This window comes from Cavia porcellus, unplaced genomic scaffold (genome assembly GCF_034190915.1).
Source record: "Cavia porcellus strain 051 isolate PalLab524CR breed Dunkin Hartley unplaced genomic scaffold, mCavPor4.1 scaffold_9, whole genome shotgun sequence".
Classification (NCBI taxonomy): domain Eukaryota; kingdom Metazoa; phylum Chordata; class Mammalia; order Rodentia; family Caviidae; genus Cavia; species Cavia porcellus.
The window spans coordinates 87,356,188-87,378,796 of record NW_026947492.1 but is presented as its reverse complement, the minus strand read 5'-3'; the positions used below and the strand labels follow the sequence as shown (position 1 = coordinate 87,378,796).

The following is a 22,609-nucleotide window of genomic DNA, read 5'->3' as shown; positions in this document are numbered from 1 at the left end:
AATGATAAAAGATGAATAGAAAGGGACAAGGGGGCAGATCTCATTCAATGGGGAAATGATCCAAGGAAACAAAGAGGAGGTGAAGGGAAGGGGAAATGAGAGGAATAAAGACATATCAGGTATGGGAACCTAATAACCCAAATCAGTGTAAACACTGTAAGCCTTAACTTGTGCTAAAACAAAGAGTATCAATGAGAATGGAAAAGGTGGCCAGGGAACCAGAGCAGGAGGGGGGACCGAGGGGGTTAAAGAAAAAATGAGCTGTAATATATGCATATTATTCCTCCCCAAGATGATTGTAAATTGTGTGAATTAATAATAATACATAATATTGTCTGTTATATATAATACAATATTGTATATTGAATATTATTATACATTATTATACAATATATAATATAATAATAAACATGTAGTAATAAAATAAAATGAACTATTAAAAAAGAGAGAGAAAAAGAAAAGCAAGGTTCACTCAGCTCGTGGCAGAACCAGAGTTGAAACCCATTTCTGTCCAAGTCCACAAGCTCCTTTAGTGTTAGCAACTAAAACAAAGGATACTTTCTCTCCTTGTATTCTGATGTCTGACCTTGGACAGCGCTAGCACCAGGACAGCCAAAAAAATAAGATCTAGCATACTGTCCCCCCTCCCCCTGCTCAAAGCATCTGGCCTTCACCACACACCCATTTCAGTTTTGCTGTACCCATCTGAGCACAGGCTAATTGCCACTCTCACCCAGCTACCCAGCAGAAACAGGGCATGCTGATCCAAGGGCAGGCATTCCTGGCTCCCTGTCCTGGCTCCACAGTCACTGCTGTAACAGGCAATAGGAACACACCACAGCCCAGAGCAGCAAGCCAGAAGCTTGCGATGAGTGCTGCCACACAAGTTTCCCAGGGACCGACTGCCCAGGATGCCCTGTGAGGAACACAGTGGTCCTCACCCCGCCTGGACAGGTTCCTGCAGCAAATCCAGAGCTTGTGCTCGGGTAAATGCAGGAGCAGCTGAAGAACAACACGTCTGATGCTATCTCACTATTCAAAGAGAAGTATCCATATTCAAAGGGAGCTCTGGAGGACGGGAATAAGACTGTTAATAAAGACGATCTCCATATGGTGCGACTAAAGACAAGGTGGTCATTTTAGATACTTTGCACATTTCATCACTGTTTTTAAAAATTAAAGAAAAATACATATTAAGCTTCACAATAATGCTACCTCTCAATAGCTATGGAACTATGCCAAGAAAACTTCCTCATCTGGGCTGATGGAAACTCTTGCAGACAGGCCTCAAATGCAGTTTTAAGAAACAGTCAGGGCTGGGGATTTAGCTCAGGGCGTAAGTGCCTGACTTGCAAGAACACAGTCGTGAGTTCCAGCCCCGGTACCAAAAAAACAAACGAACGAACAAACAAAAAAACTAGAATTACAGGATTTTATCATGATTATGCATCCACCATACAGGCAAAACACCTGTCCCCAGGCATGTATGCTCTCCAGTAGGCAGATGTCTGTCCCTCATCTGATCTGCGATCAGCTTATGTTTGTACCCTGTCTGTAAATTAAATTCTCCCTACTCCTGCATGCTGGCCAGAGTTCCCGCAGATACAAGCCCATGGAAATTCAACCTGACAGTGGGCCAAGGTTGACTGTGCTGTGAATCAGACCAGCAAAGCAATGAGTATCTTCTATAAACTAAGAGCCATTCTTCTGAACACAGCAATTTCCAAAAGTTCCAGAAATGCTAGGATTACTGCCTTTCACACTACTTAGCGCTACCTACAAAGCACGTGTGATTGACAACATCCACTCACAACAACCCTGCCCCAGAGAGCAGGTAGAAAAGGTATCTATTTCATACAGATAGGGAGAGGGAAGCAGAGTGAAAGTAGTTAATGAATGCAATCACCTAGAAGGGTAGGACCATACGGTCAGAAACCAGAAATACAGATACCAGCGTGATTATAGTCCTTCATTCCATTACCTGCAAATACTGACTTGCAAATACTGACATTACCTGCAAATACTGGAGCCAGCTGTCGAGTGGCAGGTCTGTGATGCTTAACATGACAGTGACACTCCGAGTGCTACAGCCTGCGGGGAAGCCAGACAAAACTACTCAGTGGGAAAATGAACACTAGGTTATAGTGAAAATGTGCAATATGAGATGTAAAAATTAAGGATGAGTGGGAGTGAACTTGGCATTCCAGGAACAGCAGAGGCATAGGTCTGGTGGTTTGGAAGAATTGAGCACATTTAAAGAAGTACAATACAATTGGGTCATAGGAAGAGAAAAAATTGTCTACAGCCATTCCACCCTGAACGTGCCCTATGTCTTCTGATCTTGGAAGCTAAGCAGGGTCGGGCCTGGTTAGTACTTGGAAGGGAGGAAGAGAAAAATCAGTATAGAACATAACTGAAGGAGGAAACTCCAGCTACCCTCTAGAGGCTTCATGGAAGCTATATGATGTGTACTTTTGTTTTAAAATTTGTAAGAGGCCAGTAATTGGATGTAATTTTTTGGTAGAGTGAGAAAGGGCCACAGTGAGCAGGTGTGTGGTAGGAAGTGTTACACATACTTTAATGATCATGCAAAATTGTACCCACAAAAGCCACACAGAATTCAATGTGCTCACCTTATGTCTTGTGCTCTCATGTTAGCTCCTGCAGGCCCTAGGACGTGTCTAATTTGGTACTAATAAAAGAAGCCATAAGCACGAATGTCTTCCTAAATGGGGTCTTCCCTTGCCCAGCTTTTCATTTCACTGCCAGCCACTTTGAATAAGAATGTGTGATTACAAAGTCACCTTAGAAATACAGAGAGCTTCTCACCTTGAAGAAGTATCAAAATTTATATGGGATGAATATAAAACCAGATATGTAGCAGTGGAGCCTAGGGTAATACATCTACTCCGCATTTGTAGAAATGGCCAAATGGCTCATTTGCATTCGATCATGACTTAAAATTAGGGCACCTGGGCATGGAGGCATACACAAGGAATTCAAATCATGGAAGAACAAAGGGCTAGGCTGAAAGCCATGAGCCTCCCAAAATTAAAGATCCAGGAGAAAAGAGAGTCACTAGATTGAAAACCCGTGCACCACCTAACCCTTCTAGAGTCCAAGACCAATAGATCAGCAAAAGTTGGGATTTATAACAGGGTAGATCTTGGTCTTGTGAGGTGGGCAGCTGTCCTAGACTAAAAGCTAATACATGAAAAATGTCTCGTGGTTTGCGTCTTCCCTCCGATAAGTGGAACACCTTGAACTCCTTCCATGAGAAGCTGAAAGTGTAGTCCTAATACAACAGGAAAATAAAGAAGAGGAGAAAGAAGAGGGGATAGAAGAGGAAGAAGAACTGGAGGAGGAGGAAAACCAAGCCCTGAGCAGAAATCTAGTGCAGCAGTGGCACACATGTTACTTGATCTAGAGATAAAAGATATTAATGTATGCATTGCTTTTTCTAAACTAAAACTTCAAGATTCAGGTTTAACTGTAACCTTGGTACTTTGTGATCAATAAGTGATTTTGGTGGCAGTTTGGCACTTGATCTCTAGAACGTTCACTATCACTGATCGAGACAAAGCTGCTTGACTTTCTGGAGTGGATACAGTGTAGGGAGGAGTGATGGAAAATAAGCACCCTGAAAAAAAAAAAAGAAAAGTAAGTCCCTACAGATGCATGAATGTCCATCTCACAAGGCTGCAATGAAGACCAAGTCAATACCTGAGCCATCACTAAAGAAATATAAAGTCCTAACCTCAGCTTAGCAATGATCAAGTAAAAAGTCTGAGTTTCTCCCAAGCTGGCATCAGGTCTCTGAGAATAAAATGTCCAATAATTCAAGAAACTGGAATTAGCATTTCTCCAGCCCTGTCCCTCCTTTCCCTGCAGCCACAGCCAGACTCAGACTTGGACAGCAGGAACTGGTAACAGTGCACTGAGCGGCTAAGCAAGCTGTGTGCTCTGCAGTGAGGACACCAGGATTAATCACTGCTGGGGGCTGTTCACCTCCAATGGAGACACAATGCCACTTTTGGGTTTCACAACCATCTGGTTGTCCCCAAGAAGCCAGCTGATGGCAGCAACTTGAAGCCCAAGTACCTATGTGTGAAATCTGCTGTCAGGAAAGTGGTTCCCTCAGGCTAATAGGCTCTAATGAGTAGAGGCTTGACATGACATTCCTGGGGAGGGGAGAGACAGCACCACACAGGCCTTGAAGAGGAAGAGAAATGTTTTCCACTCTAATTGCCAAGGAATCCCCAGGTGAAGATGCGGGCTCTTGAGGTCTGCTGGGAGAAACACTTAGCAGACATTTAAAAAGGTGAGCTGGGGACAGATGTCACCTGCACGTGAGGTTAGGGCAGGAGAAAGAGCTCACAGAACCTTTTCCTCCCAAGCTTCTGCATCCTCATGCTCCATCCCCTACACTCCCTAGAAGAACCACTGAACAGACACCCCTGTAAATCTACTTCCTGGCATCCAACAGTTCTAGCTGCTATTATTTTAAAACATTAGTTTAATTAAAGCTTCCTGGAGATAGATTAATTTTTTACAGTGGTGTAGAAAATCAGTTTTTTCCAAAGACAGCATCAGCTCCCATGGTCTAGCTAACAAACTAATACAACTGGAATTTTTTTAACTAAAAAGTTGTCATGACTCATGCATTTTTTTTTATTCCTCAGTGCTTCTTTGAAACCAGTGAAACATAAGAAGAACAGTGACAAGGGATTCATAAATGTGTATTTTTTCATATAGGGGTCCATCTCACCAACTGTTGTGGCTTGAAGTTTCATTTCCTATCCATGCTTGGAAAAAATAACCAAATATATCCATCAATAGCACAGGGTAAATTTATAGCAATAAGATGCAACCACCAATATTTTCTATAATAAGCCGTTCATTTCTCTAACATATTTTCCCTCCATTTACAGTACACAGACCCACATCTGTGAAATGCAACAACAGCACAAGATGTGGCTGGAGGCCTGCAGAGGAAATCACTAGAAATACAAACACGGTGTTAGTTTTCTCTCTGTTTTACTATATCTTGGGCCTGGTATATCTAATAAAACACCTTCTTGCCATCTACTGATGGTCTCTTCCAACAAACCATCAGATAAATGAAAGATACTATTGCCGTATTTTTTAAAAATTCTTTTCTAGGAACTCCGAAAACACTGGAATGCACGTTAATGGAGAGGAAATGAAGCTATGATCACTTCTACTGATCCTCCCACCCCCTACCTTTCCCTGCCATTGAGCCCACAGTTAACTAAAAGCATATTTAACCCACTAGGGAACAAGAGAATAAGATGAAAGTTCTTGGAAAGGCAAAATTAGAAATAGGTCAGCTACTGATGTCAATAGAACACAGGGCAAAGTTAAACACATAATCCACTTAATAAGATTGAAATAGATAAGCCCAGGGTACACAGCCTAGGTGGAAGTGTAGGGGCCCTGTCATCATGAGGTATGTAACATGGGAGAGGCAAGACTGCCTCAACAATTAAGCAACCACTCTCAATTTCACCAAGGAATCTGCACCTCTGAGTGCATCAGCTTAGCCACCTACAGCTTTAATTCAATCTCAGTATTACTCAAGTCTCCATGACTCTGCAGCATCCTTCAGTATTCAGAGGATGTGTTATGTTTACAACAGCACAACTATCCTTCATCTGCTTGCCACATTACACCACGATCTTATATGTCACCAAGCTACCAAGTCCTCCATGACCAGGGCAAGCTTCACCCCACCTCATGAGCTGTTCGATGTCATTTGTCTGACACACAATATTTTGTAAGAAAGAAAGGGTACAAGGTGGAGAAAACAAGAAGCTAATAGCCCTTAGCATCCAAAAATGCATATCCAGCCTTTACTCTGACATGAAAGGAGGTGAGTGATGTTAGAAAGACAGAGAGCATATAGGGAAGCAAGTTTTTGTCTGTGCTCATGAACAACTCACTGGCTATCAATCATTATATAAACTCAAGTGATTGCCAAAACCCTGCTGTTGCACTGCACCAGTGACCTTGAGAAGACACTAGCCCGGGTTGCTCTCCATGGTCCTGAATGGAAAGAGGCAGGCCATGAAGTAGTTTCCAAGATGAGATAGAATCAGAGATGCCTGGAAGCATTGGAAGGAGACTTAACAGTCATCTAGTTCCACCCCTCACTGTACACTGAGAAAGCTGACACCCAGAGACAATACACACTTTGCCCAGAGCCACACGTGTTTAACAATATCGTTCACCTCAAATTTTCTCTCCAGAATATCTGAGGGCTCAAAGGTCAGATTTTGAAAGCAGAGAAACAAATGAAATGATGTTTTGCTCATCCATGTGGACCTAAAGAGGTTCAGACAATTATAAACAATGAATTCCCTCACTTGCTGAAATCTTACACCTCCTCACGAAAGTCACAAGTTGGACTCATGAGTTGAGGGGAGGGGAATAAATCTCTGAACACCCCACTTATAAGAATAAGGAAGGAAAGAAGCTGTGCCACATTCTCAAAGCATAGCCAGGACCAACAAAGGATTTCTTTCCCACTTTGCCTCTAGTGCCTATTTTTAAGGTGATTCTCTTGGTGAGCAACCAGGCACCACTGTACTGCATGACACGCTAGGAGACTAAAACAGATGACTGGGGGACCCTGGCTAGGTCCTAGCACTCAGAAACACCTCAAGGACCTGGTTGGCCTCCATGCCTGTGCTGCATCATGGGTCCACATGGCACATAAGACCTGAATCCAGGGGGTATAAACCACTGCCTTCACAGAGGTTAAGATCTGACTAAACTGTACCTGTTTCCAGAAGAATACTTCATGATCTTCTCTATATGATGGTACAGATCTACAGTATTTAATGATGCTTTATACTTTACACTAGCTTGAATCTTTCAGAAGATTTGATATGACCGAGTAGCAACATTTCTCCAACAACCGGCTGATAGAAAAGCCACTATTACTCATTTTAAATATAAGCATGGTATGCATTCTAGGCATGTGAATGAATGAACCAATGAATGAATGAAAGAAACTGAGACAGAGATTGCCTTTCACAAGCATACATCACATATAATGCATATTTTTCAAAATGGCAACGGTGAGATGAAAATTTAGAATGCATTTTAGTCTAGGTTAAGCCCCAGAACCCTGCCTGAAATATAGAACATGGAAGACAGCTCTTCCTTCCCTTCCCTCTCCTCTCACATGCTTCTTTCTTGCTCCCCCTGCAGGCTTTCCCTCAAGGCCAACTTAATATTACTCACCCACGCATACTCTCCCCTCTCCAAACTCTGACTGACTTTGTGATTCCTACAGCATAAACTTTGTTTCGAGCCCAACTCTCGGGTCACATAACAGCAAAGCTGTACAGCTGCAGACACAGTCATGCATTTTCATCTGGGATGATGAGAAATTGAGACGCTACTCCACATCTCTGGAAACACTCCTTGCTGTGATCTCCCAGCCCTGACTGACTCTACCAGGAACATAACAATCCATCATGCACTGCCTCATGACAGTGCTCATACTGTAGCCTGGTACTGTCACTTAAATTTAAACCCGGGCATGTGCTATCTTCTTACATTGCTTATCATCTCTTCCTAGGTACAGGGTCTGGAGCTATTCTGTCAATTGGGCATGAGGCACATACTAGCTTCCTAATTCTACTTTATTTAACTGTGATGTGAGCTGTGGCATATCTTTCTGTTTCTGAAGTGAAGAATAACTAATCAGGAAACCACCATATCAAGGGTCTGGACCTGCTCTCTTGGAAACCAGGACCATTGATACTCATCTCTTCCTGGTACCCTGCCTACCCTAGCAATATCTGCATAAAACCAATATCATGCATTATACAGATGGCTTAAATACTGCAGGAATATGAGGCTTAATAAGATGTCTGTAAATACTTTAGGAGTTCCCTGGAAGGAAGGTGCCATGTAAACCTATTTCACTATGAGAAATTTATGTATATGAACAGATTCTTATATGCTGAAAGAGCTCTAACAGAGTGTTACGCAGAAACCTTGAATGACTGACTCTTTCTGTGCAAGTATTGTTTCTGAGTCTGCATTTTCTTAGGGACTAGTGGATGCCAAAGTTAGATGAGCTGTATGTTTACTATGTAGCAATTGTTAAAGATAAGATTTAAGTGTGTTTACTGTGCAGACTGTAATGACTGAGCTAACTTCTGATCACGGTTACAGGGCTGCAGATTGTGTGTGTGTGTGTGTGTGTGTGTGTGTGCCATGCACACTTGTACAATTCTAGACAAATGAAATAAGAATTCAAAGCTATGTTTAAATGTGACAAGACGTAATTTCTCCAGCAGGGAGGCATGAGGAGGGTGATTTAGAGTGGGGGTGCTCACATAGTATAGAAAGTGCTGGGGGAAGCGGGGAAAACCCTTGGAAGCCCAGCTTTAAGCTGCTGATGTGCTCAGCTCCACTGTCACCATGGGAAAAAGACGCTACAAGCAAACATTTCCAGATCTTTCCAGTGCTCACCTGCTCTTATCAGCTGTCAACTCAGCCTGCTCAAGGGCCTCGGTATGAGCTCGGGCTTTCTCTGATGCCCAGGAAAAGGGATGCATTACAGGATGGGGAAGGTTTCTAATGAATTTTAAATGATTAAATGAATGAGACATGAACTTCCTGGTGGCTCAGACTCTTTTACTTTTTGTCTCCTACACAGCCTCGCAGAGATGCCTAATAAATTAATTGATGGGATGAATGAAAACTACAAGTTACCAAATAAAAGAAAGGAGATGTGTTTCTCTAGTTGGTGAGTAGGGGAGAACCCCAGGTGTTGATGAATTCTGTCCTTTGAGTAATGGGAACAGGTTGCCAAGGGAGATGAGAATGGAAAGAAGATTAGTTCAGGTCTTATTCTGGGATTTGTTGGCAACTATTAATATAAATGGCAGCTTTAAAAAACCCAAGGCAGTGGAGATAAACAGTGTGGACATCAACTAAAGATTTTCTTTCACATTTCTACCTTGAGGTAATCTGCTACCAGTACATTGGGAGCATCTAACTAGATCCAGCTAAACAGCTGAAGTAAGGAAAAAAGTGTAAGTCCCAGTAGCAAGAAGAAATTGTTGAACCACTGACTAAAACAACAGTTGCTTTTCTTGTGACAAGTTATGTAATTAGGTCTGGAAAAGCTCTGTTTTCTCAATTCTAACCTTATGGAAAACAATAGTGGAAAATCCTGTCATGCTAAAATTCTGCAGGGCAATAGAATGGCATGGGAAAAATCTTCTTCCTGGTTTTAGGTGTCAATATGACCATCCATAGTATCTATCCCTTGGAAGATTTCCTGGTATGTTTGTGATTGTGTCTTGGACAATGCACATCATTAGCATACTATGCAGGTAGTGTGGAAGGGTGAAAAGACTCAGGTTTGAGAGGTACTTTAGCTCAAATTTCCATTTTGATGCTTATTGTATTATGTGGCTAAAACTTAGGTAATTAGAGCCTAATTGTTTATAAATATATAAAATGAATCTAATAAAAGTGTCCCAACATGGCTGTCCCAAGAAGTGTTAAGCCCAGCCCATCACTAAACCTGTAGCACATGTTCCATAAATGTAGGTCTCTTCTCCCAAACCAGCGAGATGGATTCATTTATTGGATCCCAATTCTTTCCAGGCAGCACATGCACAGGAAGGAGCTGAAGAGCCTAGAAGTCAGAGGCACCCATGAGTCAGACAGGCTCAAATCCCAGTGCTGTCATCTGTGAGCAGCAGGACTTCAGACAGATAACATAATGCTGGGATTCCTCATTTACAAAAAGAAAAATAGCAGCGCAGGTATGAAATGAGTCAGTCTGGGTAGTGGGCTAAGCGCACTCAGCGCCCAACACACATTACCTGTCATCTCTGTGTATCTCCTAGTTAGCAGAATAACTGTGGAGAGGAGCTTGAGAAAAACAAGAGCATAACTCCCAGGGTGAGAAAGATCCAGAAATAAAAACCCCCAGGTGGTAGGAAACACTTGGCTGAGAGAGTAAAAATGAGCCTTTGTGACATCCTCTTGCTGTGAGAGGTGCCTATGTGAGAAGTGGTAGACCAGCATCTTGATACAGGGGACAGAGCCTCTGCTCCTCTGAGGTTGGCCAACACTGGCTCGGAAGACACCCATAAGGAGAGTGAGTTTACTTTGTGCACTATACCTTGCCCTCTCCTTACTCCTTCCTTCTACCTTTCCAGGGCTCTGCTTCAGGTTTTTGGTTTTGCAAGCCCTTATTCACTTTTTTCAATCCTGCTTCTCCACTAGGTCTGTCCTCTCCACCCTAACAAGGGTCTTGCCATCTGGCACCAAGCTTCAAGCCTTGCCTGCCTGCATGAAAACCATGAGAAGAACTTTCTAAAAATATATATGCGGTAGAATATTATTCAGCCATAAAAATTAAATCCTGCCATTTGAGACAATGGGGTGGAACTGGAAGACATCATGTTAAAGGAGATAATCCAGGCACAGCAAGAGAAATATTGAAGGTCTCATTCATTCAGAAACTACTGCATTGGTTTTTTTACATCCTTTCTTTTCTTCTCTCTTTAAATAAAAAAATAAATTTAGACTATAAATCTAAAAAAAAATAAAAAAAGAAAAGAGTAGAATAATGGTTGAGTACTAGGGGTGGGTAGAAAACATTTAAATAATCAATACCAAAACTGAGGAATTAGAAGGAATTAGTTCTAGACTTCTAAAGCCCAGCTGGATAACTACAGTGTATAACAACTCATTACATATATGAAAACACCTGGAAGAGTTTAAAGATTCCTAACATATAAAACTGATAAATGTGGAGAAAATGAAAACACTAATTGCCCTCATTTGTTCACTAAAAATTGTACACATAAATTATCATACTGTATCCTATAAATATGATCAAATATCATGTGCCAATTAAAATAAAAATATAAACATATGGCTTCCCCACTTCCACTGTCACTGAATTTGATCCAGTAGGTCAGAGAAAGAGCTTGGCCATTTGCATTTTTATGAGTTCCTCAGGCAATTCTTAGGAATAGTCAGATTTGGGAATCATGTCTCTAGACTTTTCCTGAACAAAAATCAAAATTTATTTCTCCTATGGTTCAGTCTTTCAGAATCTTTTTATCCCCTGCTCTATTTAGAAAGCTTGTGTTTTGGGTTTTTGAATAATTAACTGGCAACAACTTCATATGGTCTCCCACCCCTGGGCCAGCGATACAGCTCAGTGGAGCAAGAGCCTGCCTGGCAAGTGCAATGTCCTTAGTTCAATTCCCAGTAATATATATATATATATATATATATATATATATATATATATATATCCCCCACCCCAAGACTTTACACAAAGGAGACATGCCATACCATAAGCCACAAAGAGGAAAATATCAAGAGAGCAAAGAAACAGGGGGACCCATCCACCCATCTTAGCCATTTATCCTAAAGCTGAAGACTTCTCCTCTCCCATTTTCCCAGGACGGAGGCCATGGGATCCATTAAACATACAGTGATAAAAGCTGGGAGACAAGAATGGAGAAGCACCACAGATGCAGACTAAATCACACCAACACACACACATATATTCAGCAGCAAAGGCCAAGCCCGGTCCCAAAAATTTCACAAGAAATACTTCGCTGGACATTCCCAGTGATAAGAGGAGGGGATGACCGCTGATAGGTGCATAAGTAGGTAATTTCATCATTGTTTGTGCTCAGACAAACTAAGGAGGCTGCAGTGTCACCAGGCGACACACCTCATGGGATCGCTGTCTTATAAGCTGCCTGCTGTTGTCTAAGCCGTAATTAAGTAGTGTATAATTAGTATTAGCAATTCTACATTAATATTTGTATTTCTGTTTTACAAAGGAAGAAGCTGAGAGGCAAGGAAATTAACCTGCCTAAATTTATACAGCTGACAAATGTCTGAGGATGGCAGGAGAAAACATTTCACAGGAACCCTCAGAGAACCTGCAAGGGCAGGGAACTCTGGATTCACAGAGGCAGATCTGGTTTCCTCTTTATTTCTCTTCCCCAAAGAGAACAATGTCAAGAAACAATAAAACTTCTGGAAGAAAGAAGAAAAAAGGGCATTGCAAGCAAATAGCAACCAGGACTTTGCAGTAGAGAATTTCTCAACGCAAGGGTCTAAGGGCACTTTCCGGCAAGCAGCGTCCTTCCTCCAGACAGCCTGGGCATGGGAGGCCCTAGGGTAAACAGTGCTACCTGGCAGACCCCATTAGTTCTAGAAAACCAAATCTGCCACTAAGCTCAGCAAGTAGGAGCTAAGTACTGGCTTTAAGCAGGCTGCGTAGACCAACCTCCAGGTAGAAAGGAGCCAGAATTTCTTTGGAAACTGTTTGGGCACACTTATGCTATCTATTTGAATCTAGACAGACTCAGAAGTCCAGAAAGCTTCTTAAAGAGACCACCTCAAAAGGGAGTGAGACTCACTTCAATATGCCAGCACTTCCTTTGAACCTGACACTAGTTTCCTGCCCTTCCAGATCTTGTAAAAGAGACCGCAGAGCTAGAATGACAAGCACATTCGAGAATGTCAACACAAGGCACAGTGTATCACTGACTGATCTTTAACTATCCCTCTTCTGGATGTGTCTGGAAGGGACACTATCACCAGCCCCCTATGCTGCTTCCTGGGCTCACAAGTGTGAGCCTTGTGTTTGAACAGTTATTTTAACCTTGAAGGCATCATTAATGAGAACTAATAACACATGGACACTCCTTGGAATGCAAAAAATAAAAATAAAAACTTTCTCCATAACTGGACTTGAGTCACTATCCATAAGGATTTTCAGGAGATTCTGAGAAGATTGAAACATTTCCCCTGAGCACCATTATCCAGCAGTTCAGCCACAAATGACACAATAAAAAGCGATGGTGTTTCCTCCTTTTTAGCTGTCAGTGCCAAACATGGAACAACACCCACTCCTGTCCACAACACACAGCCCCTGGAGGAAACCTCAGGCCTTACACATCATAGTGCCACACTCTAACGAGCTAGAAGGCTTATTCCTCTACAGGGAGTGGAAGACATTCAGTTTCAAAAAAGCCCAAGGACAGCCTCTTTCAGAGGCTCCATTTGGAAAAGACATTTAAGCAAAGTTGTGCTTGATGAAGTAAATAGAATTAGCTGCTTCAGTAGCCCCCGGTTCTCAGATGTATTCTAAGGGAGAGTGGCTTATTCCCTCCCAAGTGGAACAAACTCAACAACAATATATCACAGTTAACTGTAGCCACAGCCCCACAGAATTTCAGCTGGTGCCTGGCGCACACTGAGGTGCACTTAATACTCCCCAATTTGCAATCAGCCTTTTGTGCATTTGCTCCTCATCGCAGGGTACAGTTTCATCTTAATGAGCTGTTTTCTTATTGTATTACAGTTGGTCACTTCAGCACGCCTAATGGACCATTTGACAGGTTAAATGGCAATTAAGGTCCCTTGGTTTTGTTTCCTGGCAAGTCGTGGAGGGTCTGATTTATTTCCTCTTCCCACTACCTGATTTCAAGGGCAGAATCACTCAAGACCAAAGACAAAGGCTTACCGACTGCAGTTCATGTGGAGCAGGAAGTGCAAGGAGCTAACTGTCAGAGCCACCTTGTCCACTGCCCGTCTGCCATCCGGAAGGGAAGCACCTCTGTCCTAGACCTCCCTTTGTGCTTGTAGTGATAGCGAATCTCATCCCACAGGCCACTGCTCTCCAACTCAAAATAGCTGCATGCAAAGGAACAAAGTTTGTTTTATTTCCATTCTGGGTAGCGTGGCTCTCATCAGTCCCCACCTCCTTACTGCAGGTCTCTCAGAATCTAAAGTCAGTGAAGCACAACAAAAAAACCATGAGCTGAAATCAACTGTACATGTGGGACCCAGCTCACTCACTGTTGGGGAGTCCTCGTGGCAGCACCTTATGCCTCTGGAAAGGAGACCAGTGGATCTGCCGTGAGTAAGGAGGCACAGCTAATCAACAAGCCTGGTGCAGGGCTCTGACACACTGAGGAGCACAGCTCAGAGCTCTGCTCCTGCTGTCTGAGAAAGGCCATTCATATAAAAAGGATGCATTAGTGTTTATTTTTAGCACTGCCCTCTGAACTTTTTCAAGAGTTAATAAAAAAAATAAAGTCATATTAGACATTAGAGGTTAAAACACATTGCAAGAGCAAAGTTAGTTAAGTTTCTTTTCTTCATCCCCCACCCTTCTTCTTCCTCTCCTGCTCCTCCTCCTCCTTCTCCCTTGGAAAAAAAGTTTTAACTAGACAACTCCTAAATGATGACTATGGGAAAAGAGGTTAAAGACACTTACGATCAGTATTCAAATTATCACACAATGCAAACGTGCAGTTGGCATCTCTTTCCTGAGATTTTAGTGTTTTCCATGCCCATGGTGTCTTAGTTACTTTTTACTTGTTGCTGAAACAAAATACCTGAAGCCCAAGTTGGGAAAGGAAAAGTTTATTTCTTACAGTTTTGGAGGTTTCAGTCCATACTCAGTTGGCTCCAAGACAGGCGGGCATGGCTGGGCTGCAGTTCATGGCGGCTGCAAACGGCAAAGAGAGAGATATACCTTCTTCCTGCCATTACATCACATCCTGGCTCCACCCCTAGGTGGGTGGAGCACTGACACCATCAATCCAAGCACTAGACAATGAACCAATCACAAATACACCTTGCAAACTCATGAGGCCTGGGGGACACAAACACAAACCATGACATTCCACCCCTGGCCCCCAGGACTCATGTACATCTTTTATACAAAAGACATTTAGTCCACCTCCAAGAGTTGCCAAAGTCCTAAGTTTCAACATTGCTGAACAGTCCAAGTCCCAAGTCTCCTCCAAGACAGATCTATGGCAAACTCTTAACTGTAACCTCTGTACAAATGAAACAAGGTTAAACATTTCTGAAATGCAAAGGCACAAGATAAACATTACCATTCCAAAAGTTACAAATGGGAATATAAAGTATTGGAAACAAAGCAAGTCCAACATTCAGCAGGGCAAACATTAAGTCCTAGAGTTCCACACTCAGCATCTGAAGCAATATCCTTGCAAGCTCCAAAAGGCTTGGGTGATTCCACCCTCAGGGCACCTCTGGTGATTTCAACTCCCGCAGCTTTTCTCTTAAATCTTCTCTGCTCCCTTGTTGCAGCTTTCCTTGGATCATCCATGTTCCTGGCTTTTCCAAACTTCTGGGGTCTCTACTGCACCTTTGGCTTCACCCTTACATCTTCACAAACTGCCCTCTCAGGGGCACACTGCATGGCCAGCTGGGCCCTTTGCAATCGAGGTGGAAGCTGTCTTACTCTCAGAATTGGTGCATTTTCCTTGCACCTAAAATCAGCACCTTGTGGATGCCGCCAAGGTTTGCTGCTAGCTGAAGCAGTAGCCAGGCTTTTCTCTCTCTTGGCTGTAGGGGTCAGTTGCCTGGATCGCAGGGCTCTGTTTACCTGATTGTGATGAAAAGCTTCTCTGTGTTGCTGCCATTCTGGAACCTCACGTGGCCTCTGTTGCCATTCTGGAACCTGGTACTCTGTAGCTTTTTCCTCTGAGCAAAATTTTTCATCTTTGCTGTGAGACTGCACAGGGTGGGGACCTGCTTCCCAGGATGCCCCAGGGCCATCTTTCTTATCTCTCTGTTTCTTCTCAGGAATCAAAATATCAACTCTGTCTTTACTCTGTCTTACATCCACACCCTTCCTGGAATCTTCCTTCGGACCAAAATCACAGCATTGTACATTGTCCTGTTGGCCCTTTGCTCCTGATTTGAGACATAAAGCTGGCTGAAAGCCCCCAACAATAGCCATGCCACAGCCTCAAGGTTTGATTGCTTTTTAATTTCTTTTTCAAAATTAATCAGTCCATTGCCCTTTGTCTCAGTCTCAGGCAAAGTCTCTGGGCAGGAGCAAAATGCAGACAAACTTTCTGCCAAGCCATAACACACATCAAACAACCAATGCAGTCCTTCCCTGCAGAAACCTCCTGTTATAACGTGGGCCCCGGTATAAAGTCCAAGGAAACAAGAGTCCAAAACTTAAGTAGCAAAGGCTTTATTGAGCCAATCCTGGCAGCACAGTCTCTCCTGGATCGACCCAAAGACTGCGCGCCCAAGACTGGGGAAAGGGGTTTTTAAAAGTAAGGGAAAGTGGGGGGAAACCTGCAAGGCCATTAAACCTGTTGACCTGCATCTGGAAACTGTATTGCTGTCCACTTAGCTCTGACAATCTCGGGAGTTCCTGGTATTCCTTAAATTACTCCCATCCTGCAGACTGATATTATCTCAGAGTGGCACGTCTGCAGCAATATTTGGAGAAGAAAGTGGAGAGCTAATTATCTCAGGACAGCTTGTCTTCGCTAGTGAGTGCGAAGGGGTCACGAGTTATGAGATGCTGGAACTTAAGTTTTACAAAGATCTGATATCTAACTCATTAGATACATACAGAACAAAAGGAAAGCACCGATCGGGGTTTGGGCCATAGTATTACCCGGTAATTTCTCTTAAGCTAAGCAGTTCTTAAAATTGGGGCCGGCTCATTTTATGACACATCATCACCGGGTCAGGGAGAGGTCACCAGAAACCCAAATTCTTTATGGCCCAGATAGGTGGGTGAGGGGAGGCAATAAGGCGCGCTATAGAACAGGAAAACGACAGGGTATCTATCTTGTGGGAAAAGTAACTAAGGTTAGGCAAAAAGGTTAAATTCATACTCAAATCTCCCTGCATATAAACAAGTTACTTCAAACAATGTGTAAATTAGTGGGCCTTCTAGTCTTCTTTAGTTCTTTAGCGAAGAATAGAGGCGCCTAACCGTGATTAACAACCCTTGTTAGCTTGTTTTAGCACCACTCTTCTTGTTTGTAGAGGGCCGCTCTGGTTAACATCTCAATTAAGTGAAATTCTTGCAATTCTTTACAGGGGAGAGTATTGCTCAACATATCAATTGGGTCACTTAGCATATCAGTTAGGGAAAAAAAACATTTAGTAAGCCATGGTACAGATTTGCTATAATACACAAAATGATGAAGCTACTTTCTTAGAGTACAACACCTCCCAAGCCTGGTCCTTACCATGAGAGTTTCTATCATCAGCCTTCTGGTCTCCTGAGCTCTGACCAGAATCTCCTCTACAGAACAGCCTAAGCTGCTCCAGCTCTATGCATCCAGGCGACATGTCCAAACCTTTCCAAACTCTGCCCGCAAGCCATTTCCAAAGCCTCTTGAAAAACATGGCCAGGTATAGGCACAGCAAACGACCCCACTCCTCGGTACCAAATTTCTGTCTTAGTTACTTTTTACTTGTTGCTGAGACAAAATACCTGAAGCCCAAGTTGGGAAAGGAAAAGTTTATTTCTTACAGTTTTGGAGGTTTCAGTCCACACTCAGTTGGCTCCAAGACAGGCGGGCATGGCTGGGCTGCAGTTTATGGTGGCTGCAAATGGCAAAGAGAGAGATATACCTTCTTCCTGCCATTATATCACATCCTGGCTCCACCCCTGGGTGGGTGGAACACTGACACCATCAATCCAAGCACTAGACAATGAACCAATCACAAATACACCTTGCAAACTCATGAGGCCTGGGGGACACAAACATAAACCATGACACATGGGAAATTCTTAGTGCCACTACTGTGATCAGAACTTTAGCCCAAAAGTACAGCAAGTGAGTTTGGGACATGCTTCCAACACCTAGCAGACCTGGCACCTTCGTGGGTGACAGCAGCATTTCGTCTTTGACACCTTGCTTTCGAGATGAGTCACTGTCACTGAGGCATCAACACTGGGCATTATCCAGGTGCCAGGCATCACACTAGCATGTGACTTGCATGATCTAATTTATTGCCCACAAAAAACTACATGACCAATATCAGTATCCCTTTTCAAAGATTAAAAACTATTGAGACTCAAAGATTAAACAATGTATCCTGGACAACATTTAAACCCAGATTTCAGTTTGAGTTTGTGTACTTTTCAGCAGTTTATGGCCCACCCGAAGGGCACCTTCAGTCATAGCCAGGATGACCTCCATGCCAACCTCCTGAAATGTGTCCACAGGACAATGCAAGAGTTACTGGGATAGGGGACCACATTGTGAATAGATCCAGAAGGACCTGCTGATCTCTCTTATCCGTGGGGTGGGCCTGATCCTAACAGCTAGACTGTATTTAATCTAAAATGTAAAGCACGTCTTGTATGAGGATGAAATGAATGCATCCTGAAGCTCAGCCCATATTGTGCCCAATTCCCAAATCTTACATCAGACAATAAATGCATATTTCCTGCTCATGTCTCACAAGGGATCTTTCCAAAGAATAATTTCATAGGAAGAGAATCAAGACCAGCCTCTGCCTCACTTCTTTTACATCAGCACAAAGAACCAAGCATAAACTGAAGAGGTTATTTATACACAGCAGCCAGATCTTGTTCCCAGGTACAAACATATTAGCAATAATTAATAAAGCACAATTTAATAAGATCAGAAATAAAGACTTCCCTTAAAATGTATCTTAGGAAATTATCTCATTTTTTTCTGAGCAACTGAAACAGTAGAAGAATTGATCAGGTGACGTAAAAGTGAAGATCTTAGAGATTATCTGATCATTCATTAATTCACTCACTATGTCTTAACCAAACATACAATGAAAGACTTAAAACATTGTAAAATATGGGTCCCTCTCTTAAGGTGTTTTGAGACTAACAAAGCAGATACTAAAATGAATCCCTCCCAACAAACCCTTAGAAAGTGGCTGAGGATACCCCCAAAGAGAAGGCAAGGGAAGGCGACTTTGAAAGAATGGGTGTCATGTACCAGGAACAGGCCAAGTGTTCCCACAAGCATTGTCCCATTCCATTTTTAAATGCATATTATTATTCCCTATTTTGCTGATGGATTTGCACATTATCACAGACATTGAGTGCTTTGCCCCAAAGCCCCCAGCACCCCCAGTACAGCAAATCACCGTTATGTTGTAGCAAAGACTTTACAAGCTTCAAATGTCACAAGAAATCTCCAGATTCCTCTATTTTGACCAATGAGTTACTCCTGAGGGAGAGGACATGACCTTAAAGTAACTCTGATTGATGACAATTAAATAGGTTCACAGGGATCAGCTGACATAGTCATTAAAGAGGGAAGTAAACATATTTAATGGGATTTAATCAGTATTCTTGGGCTTTGGCCTCATTGAGCAAGAGCTTAATGTATCATAAATAGATCATTTAAAGATCACTTTACAAAGCATTGGAGTAAATGATTATCTTGTGGTCGTCACAAATGTACAGCTATGAGAAAAGGAATCCGACCTGACATGACACTAGTGAACCCCTGTATCTTAGGGTACCATTTCAGACAGTATCAAAAAGTGTTGTGCTTCAAACAATTGAGATGAAATCCATGCCCTTCAAGACGACGTGTTTTTGGAAAAAGTACATTAGCTAACTGTGAAAGTGACACCAGGGAGAGAAAAAACATGAACGGCTAAGGGACATCGGGATAAAACTGTGTCATGAAGGCTGAGAGGGGAATAAGGCAAGGACTTCCAGCAGTAACTCAAGCAGAGATGTAGGACTTGAATCCTGACAGCACCTTGGAGTGGCAGTCACTGGCTTGATGGGACTCCACTACCATGAGGGAAGGGGGAAGAGCCTTGATTTGGAGTAAACTTTTTCCCCCAGTGTCGCTTGCAAACGGGCATCACCAGGGCCAACTCAGAGCCCCAGGCCCCACCCAAGCTTCCTGAACCAGAACCTGCATTTCAGCAGGACCCCAGCTGACTCATGTGCACATTAAACTTCAGAATCACAGCATCGGAGTGCGCCAGGTGTTGCTTTACCTCCTGGCCAGCTGGCTGTAAGGAAGGAGCAGAAGTCTGAGGCTACAGGCTGGTGACTCAGGGCCTCATGGTGCTAGAAGGGAGAAGGACACAGGAAGTGACCAGTCCATCCCTGACGGCCCTCGATCTTCAGGCTTCAAGGGCTCTGGGGTCTTTCTGGAGCCTTAAGAGGGTGGGGAGTGCAGGTCTGAGTGATAATCCACTGGAAGGATTTGTGAGCAGCCCTTCTCCCCTTAACCTGGGACCTCAGCCAAGCCTGCGGTTCCAAAGAACTGCTCTGGCTCCCCTTAGAGCTGCTCACTCATGGTGTGAAATCTAAAACCAGCAATGATATTCCGTCCTGTTTTTCTTTTCCAGGCCAAACATTCTTCCCTTGTACTCCTGTTTCCCAGCTACACTATGAACCCTCCTGGATAAGGATTCTGGCTTATTCCTCTTTCTAGATACTTCCCCATGTGGATCCCCACATGCCTGCCATGGTCACCTGTGCAGAGGTGGACTAATGCTGAGTACAGTGATACGATGTTCTGCTGTGCTCTGGGCTGTGCACAGGCAGAGGCACCTCTCGCCACCCACACAGACTTCTCCTTCCACTGAAACCCAGTCCCCTCACATGAAGTTCTGTGAGGACAGAGGTATACAGATGTATCCAAGCTGAATTTCTAAGGCTTGAGCCTTTGCCCAGGCACCAGGCAGGCCCTATTCTAGAAGCTGAGCAACTCCCCCAAAGCTCCCCTATGGGTACGGGGGACCATCAGTATTATCATGACCTGAAGTTAAATGTCATGGTGTTGTGTTCACTTTAGCAGCACATGTGCTAAAACGCTTCACAGGAGTATCTGAATTCCATGGTATACTTGGAAATAAAACTCAGGAGGGTAATTTCCACTATATATATATATATATTTGTCACATTCCCCAAATTGATGTAATATAACCCATTTTGAGATTATACATTCATGTGTAGAGAAAGACTGTGAACTACATATATTTCATGTTAATACTGTGTAAAGAGTATAAATAAAAATATGGTATTTAAATTTTTAAAAATTTATTCATCAAAACACACACTGCCATTAATCTACCTCAGAATACCCTTCTGGTATTGAACACACCTGTCCCACCGTGCTTGCCACTTTCTGAAGCAGTTCTTGATGTCCTCTTTCGTATGTGTCTTTAGTTGCACTGTCCTGGCCACCCTGATGTCCTGAATTGATTCGGAACATTTGCCCTGCACAGTCATTTCCACTCTGGGGAAGAGTCAGGAGTCCCATGGTGCCTGACCTGGTGCTGTGGTGGATGAGGATACAGTGTCATGTTTTTAGGAGCCGCCTTTCTGTTGATGGCACCAGAGAACAGCAATCAAAGCATTTTTATCGCATTTCAAAAGGAATCATGAAAGAGGATTTCCAGATCCACTTCCAATGTGGCAAGAACAAGGAGATGAGGGTGCTGAAATTGGGGGGAAGTGTTTGAGGGGGCTGACGCAGATGTGTCTTTTGCTCTGCTAACTTTTTAAAAACTGTAACATTCACTGTAGTTTTTGATCACAGGATTAATAGTAGATACACTTCCCAAAGTGTGAGGTGGTTATTACTGGATGAATGTGTAGTTTCTGTATATAACAGTACTAGTTAATTTTAAATGTTAACCAGCACTTGGCCATGAGAGAAGACGAGAAGTCTCTCTATAAAGATCTCTTTTCCAGCTACTCTGTAAGGATCCTACAGTCTACAGAAATGCATCACACCTTGAAGACCTCACAGTTACTGATGCACCTACTCACATTCCAGCAGTGTCTGGTGTACACTCTGGGCCCTGAACAAACAATTTTTTTGTGGAAGTCATGATGGGAATCAAGGCAGGGCTGACTTAGGAAACAAGGCCACACTCTTATCCAGTGTTTACCTCTGGCCAGAATTCTTATCTCAGAGAGAAAAATCCCAACGTTGATGAAAAATTAGTGTCCTGTCATTGCGTATGACCTCCACAAAAGGTAATTCTATCATTGTGAATGATAATATCAATGTTAACAAAAATATAGCTAACATTTATATATACCAATTACTAACATTTACTGAATACTTAATCACTGGCAGAAGTAACTTTAGAATTTTGTATTTCATAGCAAAACAACCCAATCACAAACCAGTGATATTTATTTCTAATTTGCTAAAAAAGTAGTTCCACAGCACTGACTGTAAACTGTGGATTCAATTTCAATCTTAAAATGATCTTTAAAACTACTATGATCATCCTTAGTTTACACAGAGAGATAAAATAACTTGCCCTAACCTACAAAACTCAATAGAGCAAGGGTTCAAAGAAGTGCAGTCTATCTCTAAAGTTAATGATTTGTATAGCAACTCCAGTGTGTATTTTTAACCACAGCTTCTTTTTGCATATAGAAATGAGAGCCTGGGAAATCCTACAGCCTTGGGGGCAGAACTACGACCTGCACCTGGACCTCACAACACCTTGGCAGATGCTCCCGATGGAGACCTCCTTACTCCAGACTGTGTCACATGTTTTAAAGATGGTACCCTACTAACCTCATATCACAGTAGAAAAGCTGAGACTCCAAAGGATACAGTGGTTTGTGGGGAGTCACATGACTCCTAAGATTCATACACAGGTCTGCTCAATTCCAGCACCTGTGTTCTTCCCACCACACTGTACCCCTTCCTGGGGACAAAGGATTAACCATATCAGGAGCAGAGGGCAAAACAGTTCAGGTGCACTAACAATGTTTCATGGCACCAGGGTC

General features: G+C 42.9%; 1 pseudogene; it reads right to left on the bottom strand.

Annotated features, from left to right (window-relative positions):
• Positions 1-22,609, bottom strand: part of LOC100728572 (protein kinase C-binding protein NELL1-like) — a 609,835-nt pseudogene that overhangs the window by 435,870 nt on the left and 151,356 nt on the right.